This window comes from Protopterus annectens, chromosome 8.part0 (assembly GCF_019279795.1).
Source record: "Protopterus annectens isolate FY-2018-M chromosome 8.part0, PAN1.0, whole genome shotgun sequence".
Classification (NCBI taxonomy): Eukaryota; Metazoa; Chordata; order Ceratodontiformes; family Protopteridae; genus Protopterus; species Protopterus annectens.
Window position 1 is genome coordinate 70596881 of NC_056741.1, and position 15432 is coordinate 70612312.

A 15432-nucleotide genomic window follows, 5' to 3' on the forward strand; every position below is an offset into this window, starting at 1 on the left:
TTAGTCATTTAATCAACCAATAAAAATAAAACCAGATAAAAATACAATATTTAAACAGTATGAAACTTGCTCTAAAAAGTTACAATGTTAAGTACATAATACTCAATTTATAAATAACATTAAATATATATGTATAACATGTGTAAATGTTATACTAAAAAATCACATTTTAAAAAGCTACTAGGGCAAAACTGAAAATGTATAATATGTGATAATGACATAAATTTACTGTAAGAACTAAGATATTTAGTTAAATATAGACACACAAAAAATATATAGTAATATGTAAAAAAATAAATAATTAATTGCATGCTGGTTAAAGACCAAAATCTGATCATAATAATACTGAATATATGACCAAAAACAAAGTCCATATTTTTATATATATAAAACTGTGTAAATGTTACTATGTTTCAAACTTAATCAACAAAAAGGTACAGTATCAAATTCGAAATCTTTTATGCAAAATTAATAGGTTATCTATTTAAAGCTTTTAATTTTAACACGCTTTTAATACACACAAATTCATTTAAACCAGGGAAAATGTATGCAGCCGTTTTGATTTGCCAATACAACTCATTTTGTTCTAATAAAAGTTGCCAAGGCCCCCCTCTCGGGTCTAAAAGTGTTTGGTGTACAACCAAAAATAAAAACTCATGTGCTGGAAATTGTAAAACATGCCGAGCAAGAGCATTGTTAACATCACCTTTACTAACAGCATAACAATGCTCGTATATTCTTTGTTTTAGTTTCCGCTCAGTCTTACCTATATAAAATGAGGGACAAACCTGACAGCAAGCTGCATATACTACAGCTTTGGACTCGCAATTAAAGGAGCCATTTATTGTGTAGTGTTTGTTATTAATATTGATGTCAGTAGTCACTTGAATGTGTTTACACTGTGTGCAATGCCCACAAGGTAGAAGGTGGAATATTTTTACCACTGAAAGCGCTTACCATATTAAAGTTTTTAGTTGCTTTAGCATTACGTTATTCGTATTTGCTTATTTCAGCTTTCTCCTACCATTCAACTCGTTTTTCTTTTGATTTTTAGCAGGAGGTAGAGTATCAGGAGTTAGGATTCCATAAAAACATCATCCACAACATCCAGAACAGGAGGAACAGCTAAAGGTCTGTGCTGTGGTAAATCTAAAAATTCCCAGAGTCTCTCTTTGGACTGAGGGTAATCCTGGCATTCCCAATGGAAATGCTCTCTCAAAGTATGTAGGGTTTCACCAAAAGAAAAATCCTCTGGAGGGGAAGAGGAGGAAGGAATGGATTCCTCTTGCATCTGAATCCTCATAAGCAGATAAGGGCATGTCTTCATAATCAGGAACCTCAGAGCCGGACTCTTGGTCAGATAAAGCTGCTGGGGACAAGTCTCTTTTCCTTTTAGCAGGGGTAGGCTGGCTTCCCCTAATCAGCATAAGGTCTTCCGCCATTTTAAGCATCTGAGATTGAGGCATGGAAGCAGGCGCTTGAGGATGGGTCGTCATTTTTTTAGGCATGGTTCGTACTCTGGGCCTTAGAAACTCGGTAGTTTTAGAAATAACTGAAGACGCAAAAGAAGCCGTCGGTTTGTGTCGAATATCGGTAGTGCGAAGAACTTCCTCAGGAGCTGGTGCCTGCACGTCGGCTCCGGACCCATCCAAGGTGGCGACATTCGCAGGTTCCGTAGTCAAGGAAGAGTCTTGCGGCATAACGGACTCCGAACAGGTCTTGGTAGCAGCCTGCAAATCCACTGAAGTGGGCATCAGGGGCTGCAAAAGTGCCTCACCAAGTACCAGCAAACTGGGGACTAGCTTAATGGAAGCGTCAGCAGTTTTGGACCCGTGAGGTCTGCCTCTGCCTTTATCCTTACGTTTTTTTGGAAGATCAGTATCAGATGGAATACAGAGATCGAGAGCTACAGTATTTAGCTACGATAAGGGCCCAACAACGTATAGTTCGGACATTGAAACAAGCGCAAAACCGACAGCGAGGGACATTGTGGTCTGGGCCTATAAACAGGTGACGCAGTGAGAATGGAAATCTCGCTGTGGTATTTGCTTTCCACAGGCGAGACAATTGTTAACCTTTTCTGACATCGGTTAGAGCAAGAAAAAAGGATCCCCAACGGGGTACTTAGCTTTAGAAAACTTCAACTTCAATTTTGGAAATGAAAACTCAGTGGCCGAATGGCACTCGTGCGAACTGCTTCGGGCTACTCAGCAAGAAAGACTGATATAATGGCGTCGGCTGCCTGTTTTTATACCACTGATGACCTGACGTCAGTCCTGGAGCGACAGCAACCGACGCAGAAATACTAAGCCTCTGGTATTCAGGCCAACTGAGGGCTACCCCTGGCAGGATAACCCAAGTGTGATGACTGCAACAGTGAAACACGAAGAACATCTTTCAGGAACAGGCAAGGTTCATAAATATTCTGACTGCAGTAACCATGGGTTCAAAAATGTGTGGCCTTGTCACTTTATCGATGAGTAGTGGTATGAATAGTAGTTAACTCCTTGGATAACCTCCCCTCTGTTTATATTACATGCAAGTCCACAAATACATTCAGGACAACAATACGGACTGTTAAAACTGTACTTGTGAAAATAATGCTTTATTTACTTAATCTAACATTTGTTTACAGGGAAAGTCTGACAGGGCACGTGACCCTTTTTCAGTGGTGGTCCACCAGACAGAAATAGTAACAATTACACATGAAATAATTATGTACATAGTTACAGACAGTTTATGCATTGATGAAATTAAACATATAAGGTAACACTGTTGACAGAAGAAAAATAACTGGAGGTGATGCCTAGTTTGCAGTATTTGACAAAGGTGTTCACACAGGTCCAGGAAGCTACTGCACAAACCTAATTTTGTACATCTAATAAAGGAGGTTGAAATGACTGCCACCCTCTCAAGATGAACCTTTGGAGCAGCCAGGGCCTTCTGTCGCCGATGTATAGCAACAGCTGCTCCGCATTACATTGACAAAAGGGTTATTTTGGGTGCCTGCATGCCTTTCCTCCGTGGAGCAAAGAAAACCAACAGTGGGGCAGACTTTCCAAATTATTTGTCTCTCTTAATCAGTATCCTGTTCACGTCAGTACAATGCAACAGGTATCCCCCTTTGTATTGACAGTTCTTTTACTAGTCCAAAAGAAAAAATCTCTTGCCAGCATCTTAGATTCATAGGTGTGTCCAAAAGAATAAATCTCTTCCAGGCATCTTAGATTCATAGGTGTGTCCAAAAGAAAAAATCTCTTCCAGGCATCTTAGATTCATAGGTGTGTACTAAGATAACGAAAAGGGCCTTCTTAAGCCTGGCATGTAATCCAGATCTCTGACCAGTTCTGGGAGCTTCGATAAATGTAAGCAGGGGTTTGGGAGATGAAACATTTACAAGCAGAGGCCTGGGAGATTAACCTTTTACTGGCTGCTTGCGTCCATTACACACATAGGTACCAATCCAGGGATGAATTTCCTGTTCACCACCCAAAAGTCCAAGTTACACCTGAACTGGGTTATAGAGGCACCCTCCTTCACATGGATGGGGAGCCTGCTGCAGAGAAGAGGTAGCCTCTAGAATACATATCTATCTCCAGTAGGTCCTATTTATATAACAGATATAGTGCAAGTCTTTAGAATAGGTAATTCTGGTGCCACCTGTTTTGTGAATATGCAGGAAGTCCATCAGGGTGGGGTCTAAGAATGCCTTGCATGCCTGACATAGATCTCCCCTCACCAGTCTGTAGCAGACAGAATACAGAGAGAGGGCTTTGAGGCGGTCTGCATAGGACATGTTACTTATGCCTTCTATTCTTTTAATGAAACATTTGTGGACATTCCACCTGTTGGATGTGCCTGGTTAGGTTCATACCAGCGGGGGCACTGTACTCAATGATGGGTCTAATGAATGCTGAATACAATGGATCAATGAACTCTGTGGACAAAGATGTCATACCTTTGTTTATAAGCTACACAACATAGTACGATTTCCTCACTACTGTTGACAATTGATGGTCAAAGGCTGGACTGCTGTGGGTGTTCAAGTCCCTGAGTACTAGATCAACTGTTAAAGATGTGTTGTCAATATGATAGTTTCCAAGGGTGGGCGACTTCCCAAGGGATACTATTATGCATTTCTTGGCATCTGGTTTTAGTCAATGACTCTGACAAGAGTTATTTGTCTGTCAGCCTTTACTGCAGAACATTAGTGTCAGTGAGAGACTTTTTTACTATTCCTAATATGCAATTATTTGCAATTCTGGTCAGCAGAGACCCTTGACATTGGCCTTGACTTCAGAGAAGTAAATGCAAAAAAGAAAACAATGTCCCAGAACTGATCCCTGAGGGACTCCACTTGTGACTGGCCTCTTTGTAGAGGTAGACTCCCCAATTCTAACTTCTTGGATCTTGTTTGTTAACCAGCTGCCTATCCACAGAGTAACATAAGGGTTTATACCTAACATCTTAGGTTTATCAGCAATGCCAGAGTGGGGTACTCTGGCAAATGCCTTGACCAGGTCAAGGTAGGCATTGTGAACCATTTTGTCCTCATCCATTGCTTTGGTGACCTTCTCAAAGTAGTCCACCAGGTTGAGTAGGCATGACCTGCCCTTGATGAAACCAAACTGGGATGGGCCCAGTGTTTGGAGGTTTCCTGTCTCATTACTGATCATTTCCCTGATAATTCTTTAAATGGCTTTGCACATGAGACTAGTAAAACATGTGAGTCTGTAGTTTTCAGTGTAAAATAGCCCCAAAGGGGGTTGGGAGGGTGGCCTAATGGTTAAAGTGTTTGCCTTACAAACACAAGGTGCAGGGTTTGAGTTTCATAAGGGATAATTGGCGACGCATAAAACGGCTCACAAGGGCAGTTCGCTTAGTACTAACCTATGAACTCTTGTGCACAAGGATGGCTGTTGCTGTTCTCCATTCGTGAGGTACAAAGCCTGTTTGGAGGCTACAGCTAAACATCAATTGCAGACGGCCTGACACGTCATGTTTCATGCTATTTAGATGGCATCCTAGGATACTTTCTGTGCCCCTCAATGCAGTGCTCCTTGCTGTAGAGACAGTATTGAAGATCTGCTCCCTAGTGAGTTAGATATGAAGGTATTTCCTGAGGGTAGGTTGAGGGGGGGAGAGAGGTATAAAGTTAGAGCTGAACTTCTCTGCCAGGAGGTTTGCTATATTTTCTGGCTCACTGTAGGTGGCTCCATTTACAATGAGCTCTGCATGCAATTATGTATTGCCTTTGAGGATGCGGACATAGCTAAAGAAAGTCTTTGGCCTGGGAGGCCAAATTGTCCTCAAACTTGGTTTGGCAGACTATTTGCCCTCCAAGTTGTTTGCTTAGTTTAATTACGTGCTTTTATCCTGATAGGTGCAGTATCTTCTCATTTTTGTCATGATTTTCTTCCTTCTGTTATACAGCCTGATGTTGCGATTCCATCAAGGTGGCAACAGTTCTGTGTAGGCACCAGTGTCCTCAGGGTTTATGGGGGATTGAAATTTTGCCAGGTTACTACTCAATACTATGAAGCTAGCCTTAGAGCAGTTCCTGAACATTCCAGGGTTAGCTGGAGTTCTGGGCTTTATTTTTACTTCAAAGGAGACCATTTTGTTGTCTGACCTTAGAAGGGAAGACATTACAGTAGGGGGTGTGCAGCATTCCCACATATTATTGACGGCCAGATCCAGTATGTTTTGGCCCCTGGTCAGCATACTGACAATCTGGGTCCGGGGAGTTTGTGGTTACAAAGTCCATGAATCTCTGCACTTGCATGTCTGGTGTCATATACGATTCCCAGTTAGTAGTGGGGTAATTAAAGTCACCCAAGAATTTGGTATGGAGTTGGATGATGACTGTTTCCAATAAGCTTAAGTACAAGTTATGAGTTTTCTGGGTCGCAGAGGGAGACAATAGTTTGCAAGGAAATGGTAGGGGATTTTGAAAAAGCTCAAGTACATTCTCCTGTTTAACCAGCCTTGAGGAATATTTATTTTTGATGTAAATAGAGACACCTCCACCTTTAGTACCTGTCTGTGTTGTAGCTGGTCTAAATGTGTGGAAGGCATTATAACCTTACATGACTTTAAACTCTGCCACACTGAATGCACAGATGTCAGCGTTCCCTAGGGTGAGGACAGCTTGCAGGGAGTGGAGTTTCTTGTTTAGATTCCTAGCACTGAGCAGTACACCTTTACATTGTCTTGGTTTTGATTTGCTATATCAGAAACACTTTCAGTTTAGCATTCCCTAAAAAAGGCACTAAGGGGGAGGACAATGTTTTAGCGAATATTCAAAAGCCTAGAAGGGAGAGATGGAGACCAACCTGGTAAAGCAGTGTGGTCTGCTAATCATCTCCTTCCATGCCGACAAATATGGCACCCCCTTAGAATGATATCAGAAACTAAGCCAATTAGAGTTGGTCATCTTCTGTGCATATTGCGACATCATTTTTGGAGAAGGAAAAATACTGCTCAATGCCAGACTCGGGACACTCATTCTGAGAGCGCCATGAAGTCTCTCTTCATAGAGGCTAGGGAGGTACGTCTCAAGTCACTAATCTTAGTACACATTACCTCTGTTGCCTCCATCTTGCATGTATTTTTTTTGTCAGTTTTATTGCACTTATGCAACAAGGTCATTACTGAAAAGAGAGGCCACAGTTGTCTAGTTCACCTTAACAATTAGCAGTCATCCTGTCAATCATGCGTTTCCTTTATAAAGAAAAAAAAAAAAGGTAGTCAAGTAAAGGGTATATTTACCTTGACAAAAAAGAACAGCGTCTGTCTTAGTAACAACAACAAATGAAATGCAAAGTGAAAGTCTTGATGGCTGTTACTGCAGTTTAAATCCAGTAGAGTCTGAGGTGGGCATTTCCATCACGCTGTGAAAAGAGGAGCTGGTATAAATTAATCAATTCTATGCCACTTTTTTCTCCAAAATTTTTTATTAAAAAGAGAAAAGACATGTGTAACTATGGACCAATACTAGTCTCATATGAAAAGACACAAAGAATTACCATGAAATCAGAGATAGGCAAATCACTCCATTAAGGGACAAGATCGCTACTTTCCAAGCTTCTCCAAATCAAGAAAATACAGAAACCTATGCAGAAGCATAAAAACTGTATAGAAATGTCAGTACCAGACTGAAATAAACTCAGGTCAAAGTGCAAAAATAAGCCACCCGGGTGGACCCCCGGTCTCTGAAACAGACAGAGATAAAAATAGCCCCCAAAGCTAAGGATAACCATAAGGCATTTTCAATTATGTCTGCAATCTTAAGTACAAGACCCAACAATGTGAAGAATTAGTTGTAGATGGCATCACCTACACTCAGCCGGAAGACATAGCAAATCTGCTAGCCAACAAATTCAGCTCAAAATTTCACCTCCCCATCAACCCCCAGTTCTCCCTCAAGAAATACACTCCACTGCCAATTATCACCAAAGAACAGGTTGCCACTACGCTCTCCAAAGCTTAAAAAAAAAAAAAAAAGCTATGTACTCACCATAACGTTCCATGTTTGTCATCCAGTATCTCGCCTTCATTCTTGCTGGTTGGGACAGAGTTCCCAGCACCTTTCTCTTGGGTGGCTCAAGGGAATAAACTCTCAGGACAGTGAAACCAAAGGATGCCCTGTTCCGGGAGACCACATCTACTTGGTAATTAGAGATAAAGGTGTGAGGATTAACCCATGTAGCAGCATTACAAATTGAATCCAGTTGAAGTCTGGATTGAAAGGCAATGAAGTAGACACCACTCTAGTTGAACGTCCTTTCACTTTCCCTGGTGGTTCTTTTATGAGAGTGATAAACATATTTGATAGTGTCTGTAAGATTTTGGACAAAGTAACTTTTGAGACTACCCGGCCTTTTTTCGTTTCTGAATAGGACACAAACAAGTGATCTAATTTTCTGAAATCTTTCATCCTGTGTAAATAAAAATGCAGTTGTCTATGTACATCCAATTAGTGAAGCTTATATTCTACCTTGTTGCTACAGTTAGGAAAAAACACAGGCAATTCTATGGATTAGTTTAAATTTGGTTCAGAACAAACTTTTGGCAAGAAGAAGGGATTTGTTCTGAAGGAAACTATCTTTGTGGAAGATCAAACAGGGAGGACGGATGGAAAAAGCCTGCAACTCTGAAACCCTCTTAGCGGAGGTAACTGCTGTTAAGAGCGTTTCCAGGATTAAAAATTTTTGCGAACAAGAGGATGCTGGATCGAAGAGGGGAAGAATCAAAGCTGATAATACTAAATTTAGATCCCATAGGGAAGGAGGTTCTCTTACAGGAGGTCTTAATAGGAATGTACCCCTGAGGAAGACCTTGAATATCTTGCGGGACATTACATTGGATCCAAGTTCCCCCACATGATAACTGGATATAGCCGCTAGTTGAACTCTAATAGTGGCCGCCACTGCTCCTTGATTACAAATTTCTGTCAGGAATTCCAAAATTGCAGTTATAGGGACTGTAAAGGGATCTATGTGTTTTTTGTCCAAACAAGAGAACCTCTTCCATTTGCTTGTGTAAAGTTTCCTAGTTGCCTTTTTGTGCGAGGAGACCAAAATGTGGCATACTGCAGGGGATAATTCTGGAAGCCTGGCTAAGACTGAAGTGCAGAAACCATGCTATCAGCTTGAGGCTCTGAAGGGCAGGATGGCGTTTCCTGAATGATGCGTCAGAAGATCTGGCACTGGGTCCAGGATCCATGGATCCTCCTGAAGGTGGGGCCAAAGGAAGGGGAACCAGATCTGACGAGGCCAGTATGGAGCAATGAGAATTAACCTGCGACTCAATGACTTGGCTTTCTGAATAACTTTTGGAATCAAAGGAAATGGGGGAAAAGCGTAAAGAAATCCCGGGGGCCAATTGTAGGCAAGTGCATCCGTCGGTGACTCTCCCAGAGGAAATGAGGACAAAGTAGTTGCTGCATTTGGCAATGAAGGGAGTGGCAAAAAAGGGCGCAGCAAGGCTGGCCCCATTTGCAAAAAATTTACTTCACAATTTCCTGATTCAGGGACCACTCGTGAGGCATGATAATCACTCTGCTTAGCCTGTCTGCTAGGGCATTGGACTTCCCCGGGATGTGCATTGTCATCAGAAAGCATTGAGAAGATATTGTCCACTGCCAAACTCTCTGGGCCTCTCAACATAGGGGATAGGATCTGGTTCCCCCATTTGTTGATGTACCACACCACTGACATATTGTTTGTCTGAATTGCGATAGTCCCCGTTGATGAGAGTTCTGAAATGCTTGCAACACCAGAAGCACTGCCCTCATCTCTTGGACACTGATGTGCAAATGGGACACTGATGTGCAAATGGTACTCATGATCTTTCCAAACCCCCCTTGGACAGTCTGTCCCAGATAATGCCCCCCCCCCCCACACCCTATCTGGGATGTGTTCATGGTTACTGTAGTGGGGAAGTACAAACGGTCTTGCCCATTGTTATCTGGGTGGACTGGATCCCCCAAAGCAGGTCCCTCTTGCAGGAATCTGTAATGAGAATCTCGTGAAACATGGGTAACTCCTGTATGGACCACTAGGCAAAGAGTAGCCACTGTAATATTCGCATGTGAAGTCGTGCCAGGGGAACTAGTGTTATTGTCACTGCTATAGAGCCTAAGACCTTGATGGCAAATCTTGCCTGTACTTTTCTTGTTGAGTAAGATAAGCACCTGACCGTGTAGCATTTGTATCCTTTCTTGAGGCAGTTTTGCTAACATGTCGTTTGTGCTTAAATCTTCACCTATAAAGGTAATACGCTGTGATGGCAACATGGCAGATTTTTCTGCATTTATAGTAATGCCTAGTTTTGAGAAGAGATGGATGGCGGAGTCCTTGACTTTGATTAGTAGCTGCTTGGTAGTGGCAGTTAGGAGACAGTCGTCTAAGTATGGAAACACCTGGAATCCTTGAAGTCTCAAATGAGCCAGGACTACTGCCATGCATTTGGTAAACACTCTGGGGGCTGTGGTGAGTCCAAAGGGCAGAGCTCTGAACTGGTAATGACTGGCTCCTCCCAGCCAGAAGTGTAGAAATTTTCTGGAGCTCCTGTCCATCTTTATGTGGTAGTACGCGTCCTGAAGATCTAATGAACACATCCAATTGTCGTGTCCCAGAAACAGGAGTACAAACTGCAGTGTTACCATTCTGAACTTTGACTTCTTCACCGACTTGTTTAGTCTGCCAAGATACAATATGGATCTCCAGTCCCCTGTCTTTTTGGAACTAAAGAATCTTGAGCAAATTCCGGATCCTACCTGGTCTGCGGGGACTTCTTGGATGACTCTTTTTTTCTAGCAACCTTTGAATTTCTAGGGTTGCTTGATCCCTTTGACGGGGTGGAATGTCTGGGATAAATGGACGAGGTGAACAGTGGAAGGGAATGTTGTAACCCCTGGATATAATGGACTGTACCCATTTGTCTTGAGTCAATTTCAGCCAGGCTTCTGGGTACAGAGATTGCCTCTGGAGGCAGTCGAGGGGAAGCCGACAGTCGGGCCTCCTTTCAGGAGCACTGAAAGGGCGACCGGAGAAAGTATCTGTTGCCCCGGTTCTGCGGACCCCCTCTGCTGCGTGGATGGCGTCTTACATTATTTCTCCCTCGGCACCTGGGGGAAGGATCATCATGAGCGCCAGACAAGGCTCCTTTGAACTTCCGGAAACATCTTTCTGCTCTTCTGACCTTTAGAATAAGGTCCAGTAGGGGTGGAAAAATGGACTCAGACAGCAGATAAAAGTCTTATCTTGTTGGCTCCTGGTGAGACTCTTTCACTTTCAGCCTGAACAAGGACTAGCCATCAAAGTGGGCATCAATAAAGGAAGATCTGAAGGGTTTAGCAAACTCACAAAGGCGCACCCAGGAATGTCTCCGAAGAGCTACTTCCTGTGCCTGCTGCCCAGCTCGCTCCATCGGCTGTGTAGGAAATGAGGCGCATGGAGGAGTTAGTGATGGAGGTTAAGGTTGCAAGCTGAGAATTAATCTTATCTGATAAATCCTGGGCTGCATCACCTTGCAGGGCATTTCCCAGCTCTTTTAGGAGATCCCTCTGAAGTCGGATGAAATGTAACAAATAATTCAGCGACCGCAAGGTAAAGGCCACTGAGGAGAAAGTAAGCTTACCATACCGGTCAATCGTGCGAGACTCCTTGTTCGGCGGATGGACAGATGCAGAAGTTTCAGCAAACTCCTCCTTTGTGGCTGCAGCCACCACCATCGCATCTACTGGAACTCCCTTAGTTAGATACTGTCTTCTGGGGCCATAATAAAATTTATTTGGCCTCCGCAGAACAGGGTCCACTGACTCTGGAGAGTCCCACACCTTCTGACTCACTACACCCAGGAGAGGGTCGAAAGGTGAAGACACCCAAGAAGTGGAGGGTCGAGAGCCAAATGCCTCCAGGTATACAAACTCCTCTTCAGAAGGAGAGATGTCTGAAAAGGAGACATCCTCAGAGGGCGACCGTGGGGACCCTTCTGAATCCTCCAAGCCAGTATCAGAAGTGACAGACTCATGGGAGTCCATGTGCTTCCTCTTACGTTCTCTCTTCTGAGGGACCTCCTTGGGGGAGATGTTCTGGGGAGGTATCAGAAGAGGAGGTTCCACCCATTGGGGTTTCCTGGGGCACTTTATACTCTGGGGGTGATGGAGGGATGATGAAGAGGTGGACACCGGCCCTTTTGGGGGAAGAGAGGGTGGAGCAGACTCAGTGGACAGCACACTCCGTATCACCTCAAAGGCACCGTGATCCTGGACCAAAAGAGACTCCAGTCCCGCGGAGGCGGGAGATCTCTCCTGCACCGAGGAGGGTGGCTCTGAGGCTGATGTGGGAGCCGAACTCACCCGAGCCAAAGCGCCAAGTGGGAGAGCCGGTTCCAACAAGGGTCTGAATCAACCCCCCCCCCTCCCCAGAGCTGACCAGGGAGTTTCGACCCCCAGATCCCTCGATGGAAAAACATCAAGATCGGAGCAGACGTCGGAGTCGAGATATCAGGAGTGATTACTGGCTCCCCCGGTTCCAGCACAACAACTTCCATACTCTCTGGTTCCGAACTCGTCTGAGTCAGAGGAGGAATCAATGGTATCGGAGGCACAGTGGCCGGCTCTACGATCCAATGGGTTGGGCTCGAGAGAATTTTTGCTATGGCCTGGGTCTGGAGCAACCTCTTCACAACCCGCTCCACGTCATCATCCAATAATCTGGAGGATCGAGAGGAATGGCTTGACGATTTGTGGCTACCTGCCACAGACTAACAAAGGAGATTGGACACCGAATGAACAGGCTCCAAGGATGGTGATGGACTCCTTTTTCAGCTCCGCAACGGTTCCGAGGAGACAGATGGAACCAAGGAGGGCCAAATTGTTCAGAATCGATAACATTTGGATCTGAGGATGCTGTAATCTTTGAAACTGCTTGACAGCTCAGACAAAGGAGCTGATGAAGCCGCCTTTTTCGATTTATCCAGTTTTGAGGTCCGATTACCTCCTTCAACTTTCAACAAGCCCCTCAAAATGAGCTTATTTTTTTCTCTCCTGTAAGACCCTTGCACTGAAAGTACGGCAAATAGAGCAGGAGTCATGGAGATGGACTGGTCCTAGACAGAAGACAACTTGTGCGTCTGTCCATTATAGACATTTTCTGGGTGGATGAATTGCACTTTTTAAACCCAGATTGTTTGTGCTCCTTAACAGATTCTTTAGACATCTTAACGGTCCAAAAATAACACAATCACTACAAGAGAGAGAGAGAAGCAAGACAGAGAAGTTTTTTTTTTTTTTTTTTTGTTTATTTTTTGTAAACTAGAAAAACAGAAAGGATAGAGAGGAGGAGAAGTCTCTAAATTAAATGACAATCTCCTCCAACCAGAGGAGATGTCTCTAATTTAAACTGTGACTCCTTAAGGGAGGAAAAGAAGCCCCAAGGAAAAAGACGGGCTAAATGGAAAGAATCCTCTAATTGAAACAGATTCTTTAACTAGATAGAAGAGAAAACACAAGACCCAAAGAGACATCCGCAAAAAGCAGCCAAGAATAATACAATCACACAAAAAAGGCACTGTACTATAACTGGGAAAGGTAAAGTAAGATGTGATGGTAAGTTTTAGGAGAAGTTATCCAAAAAGAGAGTACAATACGAAAAATTACTAGCCTGAGCCAGCGAAGACAATCCCGAAGCTTCAAGCGGCAAACAAGATCTGGGAAACAGCCGCTAAGCACCATGGAACAGGTTGCAGCCTCGAGCCAGTAGAAGCTCTCAAGCTTTGGTATGCGGCTAAGTCGGAGCAGAGTTCCGGCTCCGAACCCAACCAGCAAGAATGAAGGCGAGATAGGACAACATAACATCAAGACTTCAATGGGTCCTGACGATATAACAGGCTGCCTCTTACACAGCTTAATTCAGGACTTATCAGGTCCATTAGGATCTCTACTTAATCACAGCCTCCAGACTGGCTTTGTCCCCAATAGGGTGAAGGACAGCAAAAGTCATCCCTCTTTATAAAAGGGAGGGAATTTATTGACTCAGTAAATTTCAGACCCATAAATTTGACTAATATTATATGCAAGTTCATGGAAAGAATAATTATTTACCTGATAAATAATTACATTGGGTTCAATATTTGGAGGTTTCCAATCAGCTTTCTCAAGGGCAGGTTATATCTGCTCCACATGGTGGATTTCTTTGAGAAAGTCACCAACGGCATGGAGGAGGGTAAAACAGTACATACCTCCACCTGCCCAAGGGATTTAACAAAATTCCCCACTCTGATATTATTTTAAATGAACCTACAAAACTGGGCATAAAGCCCTCCATCACCAGATGGATAGCCAATTGGCTCACAGACAAGACGTGGTTAAAGTGGGTGAATCCAGATCCAGCAAGAGGCCAGTTACTAGTGGTGTGCCACAGGGCTCAGTGCTGGGACCAGACCAGTTACTAGTGGTGTGCCACACGGCTCAGTGCTGGGACCAGACCAGTTACTAGTGGTGTGCCACACGGCTCAGTGCTGGGACCAGACCAGTTACTAGTGGTGTGCCACAGGGCTCAGTACTGGGACCACTCCTGTTCAGAATATACTTCTCTGAAGTCAAAGCTTATGTGGAAGGCTTCTGGATGATTACGCTTGCTGATGACTGCAAGCTTGTGGGCAGTCACTGAATCCCCCAACAACGCAGATATCAAATCCCCCAACAATGTAGATATCCTTCAGGAGGGTCTAAAATCAGACAAATGATGGTGCCAGAATCATAGCCCAATGCATTATCATATCCTTTGGGAAGTCAAATACCCCTGCAAATTACATCATCAATAGAATACCCCTAGCAGTAGGCTCAGAAGTGAGAGATCTAGGTGCACAAACTGATGAACTTTGACTGCTGTGTGTCGGCAGTTGGAGTGATTCTATGTGGCACAGCTTAAAAGTAAAAGCATGGCATCCAGATCCAAGGACAGTATGGTCCCGAGCGTCTAAACAACATGTCCTACTCAGACCACCTCAAAGGTCTAACAATGTATGTGTTCTCCTACAAACGGTTGAGAAAAGATCTACACCTGGTCTACAAAGCATTCTCTGTTCCCATTATGATGGATCTGTTGTGCATCCACAAAACAAACAGCATTAGAATTACCTGATATAGGGACCTAAACCTAGTCTGCAACATAATGTCTCAGAGATGACCCCTCTTCCTGGAACAGGCTTCCCATCCATGTGAAGCAGAGTCTTTCCATAATTTAATTCACACATAACGGAGCAGTGGATGAGAAATCTGAAATTTATCCCAGAGACAGTGCAAATGCTTGACCAGCCATACAGAAGCCCACAAATACCCTTTAAAAAAACCCTAAGGTATCAAAAAGATACATCTGGGAAGCATAGCTAGGTTTTAAAAGGCCATATGGGGTCATTAGCCTAGTAATCACCTATGAATCTATGAACTAGGAGAAGTCTCCCTAGTTGGTATGAATACTTCCTTGGGTCTCCCCTGAAGAGAGGTCACTGGCCTAGTAGACTAAGCCGATCAACAAAGTTAATGGATAAATAAACTACTGAAATGGTTTAAGCAAGATAGGAGATATTGGTAAACCGTCTCCTTGTCCTATAACTTACACCAAAGTTCTTAAGGACTCCCCCCGTATGACCTCTGATGAAGGGAGCTCTGACAGCACACAATCTCACAAATACATGCTCCTCACATAATGCACGGTCAGTAAACATATATGGCTTTTGCAGTTCAAGTACAGTGGTTTACATCTGTCTCCAGTGAACCTCAGCAGCCACCTTCCTACCCTTAGTTAGACTCCAACCCTCATGTCGCTGTTGTACATCATCCTTGTGAACAGTGAAACGCTCACTCTACTTCTACACTCCTTGGACTAGTCTGTAATGAAGACACTAAAATGTACTGGACCA

General features: G+C 43.6%; 1 protein-coding gene across 2 annotated transcripts in view; it reads right to left on the minus strand.

The window, feature by feature from the left end:
* Positions 1-15432, minus strand: part of CCHR8.PART0H12orf57 (chromosome chr8.part0 C12orf57 homolog) — a 377098-nt gene that overhangs the window by 257390 nt on the left and 104276 nt on the right. The window contains exon 2 of one of the 2 annotated variants that reach the window (XM_044079625.1): positions 6772-6893. The exons of the other annotated variant lie outside the window; for it this stretch is intronic. The gene's annotated coding sequence lies outside the window, so the exon portion shown is untranslated. The remainder of the gene's footprint in view (positions 1-6771; positions 6894-15432) is intronic. 2 annotated transcript variants of the gene reach the window in all.